The sequence below is a fragment of the Limulus polyphemus genome, unplaced genomic scaffold (assembly GCF_000517525.1).
Source record: "Limulus polyphemus unplaced genomic scaffold, Limulus_polyphemus-2.1.2 Scaffold36, whole genome shotgun sequence".
Lineage (NCBI taxonomy): Eukaryota > Metazoa > Arthropoda > Merostomata > Xiphosura > Limulidae > Limulus > Limulus polyphemus.
Genome location: NW_013665646.1, coordinates 645,653 through 653,368, shown reverse-complemented (window position 1 = coordinate 653,368; position 7,716 = coordinate 645,653).

Genomic DNA, 7,716 nt, shown 5'->3' with positions numbered 1-7,716 from the left:
CACACTTCTTGTCTTAAAGAGCTTATACCTTTATTCTGTGGAAAGTTAACAATGACACACTTCTTTTAATGTGCTTATACCTTTATTCTGTGGAAATTTAACAATAACACACTTCTTTTAAATCGCTTATACCTTTATTCTGTGGAAATATAACATTGACATACTAGTCATTGTTAAATTTCCACAGAATAAAGGTATAAGCTTTATAAAAACAACAAAAATGGGTCAGTGACAAAGTATTACAATGTAAAATATCACGTTTACTGATTTATGAAACGACGATAAAAATAACACCAGATGGCGCGAGTGTGATAAAGACGATAAAAATAACACCAGAAGGCGCGAGTGTGATATGATGTTTTTTCGCACAATTTAATGGTTTGCGTGTGTCTTTGTGGGTTTTTTTTGTTATATTTTGAGATATGTGGTGGTTAACATCGAGTAGTAATTATAAACTGAACTTAGATAAGAATAAAAAAGAATATCCAAAGAAGTAATAAACGGGAACCTCTTAAAGCCATTATATATTTAATTATGTACATATATGGGAGACAGTTCAATCAGAACATACCTTTAAAAAAAAAAACAGCGTGGGTGGAGACGTTAAGTCAAATGTGTTTTATATATACGCCCTACTTTACTGAACTCTTAACGTATCCAGGACAGTGTTTACAATAATTCATTCTTTTATAAAAACTATAGAATATACAATAAGGATCGGCTTGTACTGCTTGATTTAGGTCTTAATATTTGACATATTGAACTCGGAATCTTTGAAGTTTTTGTTATTCGTTAATATTATTTCCTAACTGATTACAACTCAGCGCCACTGTCTAACAAGTGTCTAACGCATTTGTGTCAAATAGATTTGTTATAGATTGTGAGTTTTCTGAAAATCACAAATATATCCTTTGTAGTTGCTTTAGCGTATTTTTTATATGCTCGCAGACCGGGTTCAGACGTTGGTTATCTTTTCATTCTGGGTTTTTAATTAATTGGTTTATTTGTTGACTTGTTCGTAAAACTACTCAGGGCTATCTATGCCAACCTTCCCTAATTTGAAAATGATTGACTAGAGAGCAGGCAGTTATCAACACCAACCACCGGTAACTCTTGACCTACTCTTTTACGAACGAATAGTGCGATTGACTGTAACATTATAACGCTTCCACGGCTAAAATGGCGAAAATGTTCGAAAACGGAATTAGAACTTGCGACTTACAGATTGCGAGTCGAGAGCGTTAACCAATAGGCCATTTGTAATAAAGTGACTTAAACGAAATCCAGTAACAAGTAAACGGTGGTTTTATATTTTGGTATTCAAGCTTTCATTACTGAACTCCAAAATTGGACAAAACTAGCTGTGATTATCCATTAGAAATCGGATTATCTGTTCCCTTGGGGTAGGCGTGTTTCCGTTTTAATGTAAATATATTGCCAAGAGATTATTGTACGATATTTACATGTAAAAGACAGCTATAAGGATATTGGTTGTTGTTATTGTAAGCTGTTCTCGGATTGGTCAAGCATAATTTTTGGTTTTAAGAAATTTGTAGGTAAATATTATATAATCGCAGATACATCATACAGTTATTACTTCTTTTAGTCCCACGTATGATAGTTGTTCGGGTTGAGTTTAACAGGATAAGATTGTAAGAAGATTATTGTTGTAGGAGTTGTGAGTTTGAAGCCTGTAACTGAGCGGCTGGCATAAAATTACTGTAGAAAAGAAAGCTTATAATTTTATTTTCGAACTGATAAAAATGCTAACGGACAGTTACTTTGACATTAATGTATCTAGTTATTAATATAAGCTTTTTTTTTTTTAATTTCGCGCAAAGCTACACGAGGGCTATCTGCGCTAGCCGTCCCTAATTTAGCAGTGTAAGACTAGAGGGAGGGCAGCTAGTCATCACCACCCACCGCCAACTCTTGGGCTACTCTTTTACCAACGAATAGTGGGATTGACTGTCACATTGTAACGCCCCCACGGCTGAAAGGGCGAGCATGTTTGGTGTGACGGGGATTCGAACCCGCGACCCGCAGATTGCGAGTCGAGTGCCCTAACCATCTGGCTATGCCGGGCCGTATAAGCTTTTAACAACATGCAGATACAACGGAGTTAAAGTGTTTAGCTTTTAACATAACAATGTAACAATAAGCAAATAACTTGAACTAAAGTCCCTAGTTGTTAGCAACACGTATTTACTTTAGTGTTAAGATCCCTACATTTACTTCCTTTTTTTGAAAAGGTTTTTCTTTACTGTTTTTTATGTAGTGTTTCAATAGACATAGGAAGGTTGTATTTATAACCAAGTTCTAAATACAATGAGGATCCAACTGTAATGTTTATTGTTTATCTATTATTGGCTGGTAATTCCTGTTTCACCCTATACTTAAGATTTTAAAAGGAACACCAAATTTCTGTTAGAAAGCTAACTTCAGTGCGTAATGATAACTTCGTTTACACTAGAATTATGAATATCTTAATTACTACTAGTTATTAACAATACTTATAAAAGCGGATACTTCGTTTGAAACTATGTCACCTCAGTGAAATTGGTTGACACCATTGTTTTGGTTTTTGGGGTTATCGCGTAACAAAAAAGAAGCAGAAGAAAGAAGAACAAGAAATTCAAATTATTTTGCTGTGATATTTACAGACATTCCCAGAACTTCTAACTCAATAATTACATAGATATTGTTGTAAAAGGAAACACTGTATATTATTGTAAAGTTCTGATGGCCTATTGAGGATATATTTAACATACCATTTCGATGAACAATCTGAACTATCCCAACATCGGAATAGATTGTTTTATATTAAAAACAGCTTCTAACATAATAAACATATATTTAATTCTTGGTTTGTTTTGTGTAAGTTAGAAAGTGGCATTTTTCATCACCTTTGTACTTCCCTTTTGTGTGTACATTTAGTAAATAATTTTAACAGATTGAAACTCAAAGCAATCGCTTGTTTAATTTTATATACACACGAGCCAGTTCAGTTGGAGCATACTGGGAAAACAATACAGAAAAAAAAGTATGACGGGAATAATGTTTCATATGCCTTATTGTAACAACTTTCGAAAAGTTCTATAAAAATGTTGTATATATATATATATATCTACAAATAGGATATAAATAAACTGCTGTTGCCCAGTCTAATTATTCACGACACTGTACTCCTATCCTAAGTACTAAAGAATTCAAGTAAGGAAGAATGTATAACAATATGTCAACCACATTCTATCTGTTAAATCCAGTATCAATGAGGCATTTCAAAGAAAACCATAGCTCATCAACCAACACCGGCTAGGATACAACAGACACAGTAATTGTTACGACGCTATTTATATTATCATATTGCATGAATAACAACTGGTTTGGTGTGGACTAGATGAAGTTAGTGAAATGTAATTTTATGACAGACAAACGAGGAAGAAAAGGTATAAGCTCTTTAAAAGAAGTTTGTGTCATTGTTAAATTTCCACAGAATAAAGGTATAAGCTTTATAAAAACTAGTATGTCAATGTTATATTTCCACAGAATAAAGGTATAAGCACATTAAAAGAAGTTTGAATTTTTCAAAACACTATATTTACCACTACGCGTGAAAAGTATGCCTTAGTTAATTCAATAAATATCGATTCTAAATTTTTCATAACAGATTTTTTTTTTTAAATCTAAATGGCTAACTTGTTTTTCTTTGCTGTCGAGCACACAGCTATATAATGGGCTTTCTGTGCTCTGCCCATCGCGGATATCAAAACCCGATTTTTGGCGTTATAAGCCCTCAGTATTATCGCTAAGCTAACGGGGAGGGCGGTTAAATTGACTTGAGTGAAAAGTATATCGCAGCTCTTCCCACCGCAAAATATTCACGTATTCAGACCATAAAGATGTGTTCAGGTCTGAGATTTATAATTTCGAAGACTTGTATTTAATGGCATTGAAAAACGATGGAATATGGGATAACTTGGGACCCCAGGATCACCCAGAAAGAGAGCTGCAACATTGCGCACCCCAGCCATTGTAAGCAAATTGTGCGTTTTGTAACACGTGAGAATCTACAAAAACAAGGGTTAAGTACAAAAGACATCCACGAATCAGATATAACAGTACGAAACATAATTAAGAAGTATCTTTATTTGGAAAATCGTTACAATTCACGTGTACACAAGTTGTTTCTATAACGTATCAGTTCAAATGGTGCATAATTCAAGCAGTTGGGGAATCAGTCGGGTATTCATGTTGTTCCGTAAGAAAATATATCCGTAAAATCGCCGGACACGGTGTCTATGGATTTCTTTGCAATTGGACTGCTGAAGCAGGCGCTGGGTTACCGCTACCTACATACAGCAGGAAAAGTAACAGTGAGGAGAGGTGTGTTTTGAACATGACAGCTCTGCGACAGAGTCTTTTGTAATAGAAACTATGCTGCAGGGCTATTGTCAAGATGCATAATCGTCAGGTAGAATACGGCCGGAAGTGGCAATATGGACTGCAACGACGTGGTGAGACTCCAAAATCGTTTTAATAAACGTCCTGGATCCATGTAGATACCTACAAAATAATCCACCATTTAATAACGTATCATAATATTTTAGTTTATGCAAATTATTTCATGCTCCAAATATGTTTAGAAAGTAGACATTTTGACGTCATTTCAATAACTGGAATAAACATGAACTTCTAGGTCTTCGGTAAAACTACAAATCATTCTAACATACAAAATAACTTCTATTTATCCAAGAAACGGTAATGAAATGATGAAAACTTTAACTCATACTTGTCCCATTTTGCATACGAAACCTAATGACATCATAATAGGTACAGTTGTAGGAATTCCTTTATTATGGTTTTAATGATATCCATGTTTTCAGTGAATAATAAAACCAATTTTAAGCAAAGGTTTAGAAAGGCTTTCTCTTTCGACTAGATTTCTCATTCAATTAAACTGAACTTACAAGAATCCAGTAAGTATATTCTGCTTAATGTTTGTGAAATACCTGATTATCGTCCTTCAACATTCATTAAGCCGATATTGTATCTATAATGAACCAAGTGTTTATTAATGAATTTTCAATCACACGGGAGAAAACGCCAGTCTTTTCCATTTAAATGGCGAATATAGATATGACGAGAATTTTAGAAGGGTTTCATCTGACGTATAAGTTATTGAGTTTCAACTTTCGTATAAGGGTTACACACCGATATAGCAGCCAAGGTCACAGCAGGAATGCGCTGATCAAGAGTACCATCGAAAATTGCGGTCTGCAGAAAGCGCAATAAAAACTTTCCTGTAGAACAGGTCAGAAAGTCTAAAGATAATGATGTAGAAATGTATTAAATGTCAAGATTTTACAGTATCTCTAACACGCTGTCATGATTTTACAGTATATGTAACATAAGTTGTCAAGGTTTTAAAGTATCTGTAACATAAGCTGTCAAGGTTTTAAAGTATCTGTAACATAAGCTGTCAAGGTTTTAAAGTATCTGTAACATAAGCTGTCAAGGTTTTAAAGAATCTGTGACGTAAGCTCCCAAGATTTTACAGCATCTGTAACATAAACTGTCAAGGATTTACAGTATCTATAGCATCAGCTCTCATGGTTTTACAGTATCTGTAACATAAACTGTCAAGAATTTACAGTATCTATAGCATCAGCTCTCATGGTTTTACAGTATCTGTAACATAAGCTGTCAAGATTTTACAGTATCTGTAACATAAGCTGTCAAGATTTTACAGTATATGTAACATAAGTTGTCAAGGTTTTAAAGTATCTGTAACATAAGCTGTCAAGGTTTTAAAGAATCTGTGACATAAGCTCCCAAGATTTTAAAGCATCTGTAACATAAACTGTCAAGAATTTACAGTATCTATAGCATCAGCTCTCATGGTTTTACAGTATCTGTAACATAAGCTGTCAAGATTTTACAGTATCTGTAACATAAGCTGTCAAGATTTTACAGTATCTGTTACATAAGCTGTCAAAGTTATATCAGAGTTTACGTAAATAATACAGATGAATCACTCAAGTATTTGGAATGAGGATTTTGGTTACTTTTCTTCTTTATCGTTAAACGCAAAGCTACACAGAGGGCTATCTATGCTGTGCCCACTACGAGTATCAAAACTGGCTTTTTAGCTTTACAAGTCTTCAGACTTACCGCTAAGTCATTGGGGAGGGGGGGGGCTCAAGTGAGGCTAGAAAGATAGAAATTTAAGAAGGTGGAGAAAAGGTCATCAAAGTAGATAGATTAGAACTTAAAAAAGAGAAAGAAAATGAGACACAAAAAATGATATTAAAACAGGACACCAAACGTAACTGGTATAACTTGTACAAGAATAGCCTTAGGTGAAGTATAACAGAATCCGGCGAGTGTTCGTGATTTTTAATGACGGATCTTTCAACACCTTAAAAATGTTACTACGTTAATGCTTATTATGATAACAATGTTATAGTACACTTGCACTGTGTCGTAGCTTCGTTAGGTCTGCGTTACGTAACAACACAGAAACATTACGCTTGCTAGACTGTTTAGAAGTGTTTAATACGAAAAGTTTAATCATAGAGATATATTGGAAAATATACAAAGTTTATCCTATTTTTTAGGCCGGTGAATCTACGTCTGTCTGTATGATTTTTATACCCTAAGGAAAATATTTCACATATACGCTGTCGAAGTGATATAATAATAATGTTTTCAATTACAATAATTCTGTTTAAATGTTTATATACCATGAACGTGTAACACTTTGGGTTTTATTCAGTAATTCATTACAAATCTCTATTTATATTTACCGTTCTTCGATTAGATTTGGACGTCACTAGCAGGCATGACGTCAAGTACTTCCTTTAGTCTTACGTTACCATGTTGGTTTGTAATTAAGCACAAAGCTACACAATGGGCTATCTGTACTCTGCCCACCATGAGTATCGAAACCCGGTTTCTAGCGTTGTAAGTCTGCAGACATACCGCTCTGCCAGTGGGGGCTACTATGTTGATCCGCTCTGTAGTTAGTTTTTACTACAAGTGCCTAATTCATATTGACTTACTTTTATAACCAGGTTTACAGAGTACATTATATTAAAATCATTTTGAATATTCAAATCAACAAGTCACGTGAAAACCACAGTCGATTAAAGTCGCGGTAGAACGACATGCATCAGAACTACATTTTTAAATCGCTTTTATAGTTTAGATATGATTCTGCTTAATTTAATCAATTGCATTTAAAGCTTAGAAGGTTTAAAGTTGATCTTAAAGGTAGAATCAGATTTGTTTAAAAATGTAAAAAATAAAGTTAATAAATTTTGTTCTTTCAATATTGGGATTTCACTTTTCTAGTGATGGGTATTTTACTGCAGTGATTCCCAAAACAACAAACAAACCCGGAATCCCGACACCCATTTGAGAACTTCACCATATGTAGAAATAACTTTTTTACAACTTCCTCGATCCTGAAGAAAAATACAATTCAACCAGCTTAAACTTCAGGTATAGCAGTATGCTGAGAAAAATACAATACAACCAGCTTAAACTTCAGGTATAGAAATATGCTTGAGAAAAATACAATACAACCAGCTTAAACTTCAGGTATAGCAATATGCTTGAGAAAAATACAATACAACTAGCTTAAACTTCAGGTATAAAAATGTGCTTGAGAAAAATACAATACAACCAGCTTAAACTTGAGGTATAGCAATA